This window comes from Portunus trituberculatus, chromosome 10 (genome assembly GCF_017591435.1).
Source record: "Portunus trituberculatus isolate SZX2019 chromosome 10, ASM1759143v1, whole genome shotgun sequence".
Lineage (NCBI taxonomy): Eukaryota > Metazoa > Arthropoda > Malacostraca > Decapoda > Portunidae > Portunus > Portunus trituberculatus.
The window spans coordinates 7,543,178-7,549,766 of record NC_059264.1 but is presented as its reverse complement, the minus strand read 5'-3'; the positions used below and the strand labels follow the sequence as shown (position 1 = coordinate 7,549,766).

The window sequence follows — 6,589 nt, the reverse complement described above, 5'->3', positions numbered from 1 at the left end:
GAGGAAAGACACCAATGTATTTAGAATGGCTGGAAATGGTAGGAAAGACTGATGTGGTAGACAAAGGTTCGGAAAGGTATGGAAGGAGGTATGTTGGTAATGGGGATGGAGTAAGGATGATAGGGAGGCTAGGGTAAAGGTAAGAAATGTAAAGCACGGTGGGAAAAGTGTTCAGGGATTGCAGAAAGACGAAGAGATGGCGGGACAGAGTAAGGGGATGGAAATTAAGGCCTTGAGGTAGCTAAGAAGGAATGGAGGTAGCGAGGAAGACGGACGTGTGGTGAGGAAGGGTTACGAATGGCAGTGGTGTGGAGGTAGTGATGAAAACGAAGGGACGAGAGGAAAGGGCTGGGAACGGTAGGGATGACATAGAATTACTGGGGAAGGCGTGGGGATGCTGGGGGGGGGAATTGATGAAGGCTGAGAAACGTCGGCTTCACAGCTCTTCACCCATCCATGATAGCCACGCCCAAAGAAACCTGATTACGTGCACACCCGCCCTGAGGAGACTCGCTGCCTGATATACATGCGCAGCACTGCCTCGCAGATCGTTACACACACACACACACACACACACACACACACACACACACACACACACACACACACACACACACACACACACATACGTACACACATACACACACTGCGACACAACACTAAAATTTCCGGTGACACCATAAATGGTCTCCTTAAAATATATCATCCTGTTTTATTTTTTCTCAAGCAACCTTTAGGCTTGCAGTCTAACCGGCTCTCGTGGAGGTTACTGATGTTTTCAAGGTTGTTTTCGTGATTCTAATAGAAGCTTGACACGCGTTCTGCATCCTTATTAGGAAAAATACCCTTGAGTACCCGATTTATCATACTTATGCCCTTTGAAAATCGTCCCCGTGAGAGACTGACGTGTTTCAAAATACAGGAGTTGGTATGTTCCACGAGACAAATCCTCACGGCTGACACACCCATGTCACTATTGCAGCGGCCATCTGCCGAGATTAACAATGAAAAAAATCCGTGCCATTTCGAAAGGTCTTCCGGTAAGAACTGATACAAATGTAATGTCTATCCTCTGACGAGTATAACATTGGTGCGCTAAATCATGCAGCACCGGTTGACATTAGGAGGAGACTGTGATGACTGGCCTTGGGATCATCACATATAGATAAATAAATAGATAGGTAGGCAGGCAGATAGACAAGCAAACACATAGATAGCTATAGATATATGAACATATATAAATATTTCATTGAAAACAACAAACACCACGCAGCTAATAACTAGCATCGTCCAATGAATTTATCTTATGCTTAACATAATAAGTACAACTGAATTATTAGAACCTTGCAACACACACACACACACACACACACACACACACACACACACACACACACACACACACACACACACACACACACACACACACACACACACACACACACACACACACTAGTGACGATACTTGGTGCAGTGGCGTCCTTGACCAGCACCGCCAGTGAGGAGTGACAAGGCAGCCAACCAGTCAAGCCTTGTAGATTGCAATTAGTTGTGTGTGGCGCGAGACTATGACCTAGATTCTGAAGCGCTTCCTTGGTGCACCTACGCTACACGCAGAAGACTTTTCTTTTTTCATGTAGTACCGGCCAAGAACAACAAAAATAGCTATGTAAAAAATGCTCACTGTGGTCTCGTTCCCCATACAGTCATAAACGTTAATTGATGTTAGTCTTCAAACCACCCTCTTGTTAGCGTTCAAGTCATAGGAAGGTGGAAATCTAGATGCAGGCAGGAAGTTCCAGAGTTTACCATAGTATAACTAAGAATAGCTTGAGTTTTTAAGGTCTCTACATTGTTAACAAGAGAAAGACGATTGGGAACACTGCCGATCGTCTCTGTGGTCTCTGAAAAATACATAGATGTGTTGAGAGATCTGAGAGTTTCAGAATTCAGGATTTGGGAGCATATTCTGCAACGACTCTGCTCTGCGCCGCACCTGCACTACATTCCAAGGGCTCTTGTTGAAGCTACTGGAGTTTTTAAGAGACCCCCTTTTTTTTTTTTACGGTACTAGTGACAGATTAACAAGATCTTTAAGTTATTAATTGGAGACACTCTCGAAAATCAGGATCACTATATTCAAAAAGCTGCGCGGAATTTTCAGGGTGTTTTTCTGACTCCAGTGACAAATCAACAAGGTCTCTACGTTACGAGCACGAATAATAATCTTGAGGACTAGACTAATCAATCATCTCTGTAGCCTTTGGAAATAGTCGTGGTTAGAGAATAAAGCTTTTCAGAATACTGGACTCACTCTGAGGCGTCCCAATGGGAATATAAAAGCGATGAAGTGCAGCGATATGTCACAGTGGCAGCCATATACGGTCATGGCCAGGAGTGACTGCAATAACAGGGAGCGCTGGTGACACCAGGACAGTTCCATGACTCAGCGCAGGACAGAAACTCTTGCTGGTCTTCTGCCCCTCCAGTGACTCGGCCACCCACCGCCACACTGCCTAGTGAAGACAGTGGATAGTTCTATATGTTAAACTGATCTTGGTGGATATCTGTGTGTTGTGCTGGTTATGTAATTGTTAATATTCATGAGTTTGTTTCAGGTTGAATGATTAGTTTGATTTAGGAGCGCTACTTTTGGGGGTTCTTTTTTTTTTTTATCTGATCTTAGTAAGACTTAGATTTATAAAAGATAGGATGGAATTGGTACTGAAATAGTGTCACTTGAATGAAATGAACTCAGTAATCCGTTTTTGAGAGTTTTAAAAGATTAGACAAGTGAAGACAAGTGACAATCGGTAGGCGTGTTTTATACAGGCATTGCCACATGGTGTCCTGACCGCTACGTGTAGCTTCCTAACTTCTCATGTCCTACTCAACATTTCACCGTCTCAGCGTGTCTTCCCGTGGTAGTGTGTGTTGGAGATGAGCCCTGGCAACTAGAGGCCCCTGGTGAATGCCGCAAAGCTCATGAAGTGGATGACTTGCTACTGAAGATCATTGAAGGAGTGTCTCGCCTCTCCTTAGGGTCCCAGCGGCGATCTTTCTATTGCATAAGTCCCTCTCCGTCCCTCTCAGATCCCCTCTAGCGCACAGGCCGGCTATTCACGCCCCTCGCCCCTCACTCCTCGTACACTAAGTAGCTCTCGTCTACTTCACTCTGAACACTCTCACTTCGCAGTTTCAATTCAATACAAAGCTTATAACTATGTGCCGGACCTCACGATCTCTTCACCTGAGTTACCCGGCATTCACTTACACCCGCCCTCCTCGCTCCCTCAGGGCCGCTGCCTCCTCTCATTCATAATAACAAAGTCGTCTCCTGCCTGTAGTTAATGCTTCGTCCTTACATTAGTTTTACTCTATATCTCCATTTTTTTTTGACTGGTTAGAACTTTTTTTTTTTAAGTGATGGTGGTGATGGTAATAATAGTAGAGGTAATGGAGGTGGTGCTGGTAGCAGTAGCAGTTGTAGTTTAACAGTTACCATCAACCAACAGATGACTTGATATTTTTGCTCTTGCTTTCATACTATTTAACATTGTCTATCACACACACACACACACACAAAGACACACACACACACACACACACACACACACACACACACACACACACACACACACACACACACACACACACACACACACACACACACACACACACACACACACACACACACACGGCCCGGCAGCTCAGTGGTTAGAGCGCTGGCTTCACAAGCCAGAGGACCGGGGTTCGATTCCCCTGCCGGGTGGAGATATTTGGGTGTCTCCTTTGACATGTAGCCCCTGTTCACCTAGCAGTGAGTAGGTACGGGATGTAAATCGAGGAGTTGTGACCTTGTTGTCCCGGTGTGTGGTGTGTGCCTGGTCTCAGACCTATCCGAAGATCGGAAATAATGAGCTCTGAGCTCGTTCCGTAGGGTAACGTCTGGCTGTCTCGTCAGAGACTGCAGCAGATCAAACAATGAAACACGCACACACACAGACACACACACACACACACATACCGCGTAGAGTAGTGGTCAGCACGCTCGGCTCATAATCGAGAGGGCTGGGTTCAAGTCCCGGGAAGCGCCGAGGCAAATGGGCAAGCCTTTTAATGTGTGGCCCCTGTTCACCTAGCAGTAAATAGGTACGGGGTGTAACTCGAGGGGTTGTGGCCTCGCTTTCCCGGTGTGTGTTGTGTGTGATGTGGTCTCAGTCCTACCCGAAGATCGGTCTATGAGCTTTGAGCTCGCTCCGTAATGGAGAAGACTGGCTGGGTGACCAGCAGACGACCGAGGTGAATTACACACACACACACACACACACACACACACACACACACACACACACACACACACACACACACACACACACACACATTTCCCGTAACCTTTCCTTTCCTCCCCTTCCTCCACCGAACACCAATGCGAATGAAGCAATCCCCAGCACAACTCTTCCCATCACTCAGCCACAAAGAAGCAGTAATGGTCCGCCTCACTCTGCCTCATGAACACTTGCCAACAAAAAAGAAAATAGACTCGACTTCCGCCCACCACCCTCGTTATTATCACCAATGCGACCACCACAATTTTTACAACAGCAACAACGACGACAGCAACAACAACAACAACAACAACAACAACAACTACTACTACTATTACCACTACTACCACCACCACTACTACCACCACCATTACTACCACCACCACCACCACCACCACCACCATCACCACTACCACTACTACTACTACTACTACTACTACTACTACTACTACTACTACTACTACTACTACTGTTTATGTTACTGCTGTTATTATTACTGCTACTACTATTACGGCTGCTGTTGCTGCTTGTGATACCACTGTTATTACTCCTAGTACTACTTTTTCTGCTTTTCCTTATTTTTTTATTTCTTCTTTTTTCTTCATCTCTTTTCTTCTTTTTCTTCTCTTTCTCCTTCTCCTTCTCTTTATTCTTCTTTAATATTACCATTACCACCACTAGCACCGCCACCAACACCAGCAAGAGGGTTTATAATGTTCTATTACCAGCACAGCGCCTCTCGTCGCCTCGTGTGCTTATTGTCCTTGCATCACCTGCGCCTGTTCTTCCACGCAGCTGCAGGAAGGCGTGTCCCTCGGGCCGGTCTGCGCTGTGTTTTACTTAGCAGCTCATCACGGATGCTTCTAGTTAAGAGATGATCGCTTGCATCCAATAGCATAGATACGTTTGTGTTTAAGTGTTCTCTTGTACATTGTTTATTGATGTTTATTCATATTCATTGGAATTTTATTATTTATTTTTGATAGGTGTATTTTTTCATTGTCCTATGATGTTTTTTTTTCACATGGGTATTATTGTTTTTTTAAAGGATATGGTTGTTTTCTACTTAGATTTATTGTGCTCTGTGTTTATTTGATATTGTCAGTATGTGTGTCCATGACCGTGGCGATTGCTGGCGTTTTTTATCTACTTAAATCCTATGTTCATTTTATATTTTTGGTTCTTTGCTTTTTACTTTCATTGTTGTTTTTCCATTATTTAATGACTTTCTTATTTACTTGCATTTCTACTTATCCATTTACCTATTAGTTCACTCACTCACTCACTCACTCACTCACTCACTTATTTGTTTACTTTTCTAATTCAGGCCTAACACGCTTTACATTCTCATAACGACCCCACCCTCCACCACCAAAACCAACACCAACACCCTACCTACCTATCTAGCAACCCACACCATCCCAACCCTTCTCCACACACGAACAGTGGTCAGCGGAACGAACCTCTCAGCGGAACACTAATAATGGAGAGCCGGAGTGGCGGAGTGGAGGCGAGTGCATTTACAAGTCACTAACTGAGCGTCTTATCCAACTCCTGCGAGACGAGAGGCATCTGGGAGTGTTGGAAGCTGCGACGGCGAAGATACATTTTTAGTGTCCTTTATTCTTGCAGCAGGAGTCAGTGGTTTAGTATAGCGAGAAGGAATTGCAAGGGGGGAGTTAGTATTAGGGAGGCGGTGGTGTAGTGGATAAGGTGGTGAAAGTGGCTTCGGGCAAATGTCCACCCGTAAGTTCGAATCCCACCACGTACAATCTTGAACACTTTGCTATTTGTCGAGTGGTTTAAAGTTACCTACATGTCACCATGATACCCAGGTTCTAGGTGGTTACACCAAAGATGCGCTTGGGTAGTGATATCGCCCTAATATGGGTACCATTATGAATAAAATTGCCTGTGCCACTAATGGGTGGAAGCTGAACAGCGCTTTCTATACGTTCTCTTCAAGTACACCTACAGGTGCTATAGGACATAACACAATAAAAAGAAAAGAAATTCACCAGACAATGTTTTTTTTTTTTTGTAGTGTTGGATTTGAAGTGTGTTGAAGGTTTAAAGTGGTGGTGTTTTAGGGGGATTTGTTTTAGCTTGTGTTTCTTGTTTGTTGTTGTTGTTGAGGGTGTGTGTGTGTATGTGTCTAGAGATGTGTTGGTGAGGGATGGGATGGATTGTTTGTTATTCTTTTTGTTGTGTTAGTGTGAAGTTGTAACGTGGTATTGGTGGTGGTGAAAGCTGTAATAGTA

At 44.6% G+C, this 6,589-nt stretch overlaps 1 pseudogene; it reads left to right on the top strand.

Annotated features, from left to right (window-relative positions):
- The first annotated feature begins 4,489 nt into the window (after positions 1-4,489).
- LOC123501867 overlaps positions 4,490-6,589 on the top strand; it is a 9,614-nt pseudogene continuing 7,514 nt past the window's right edge.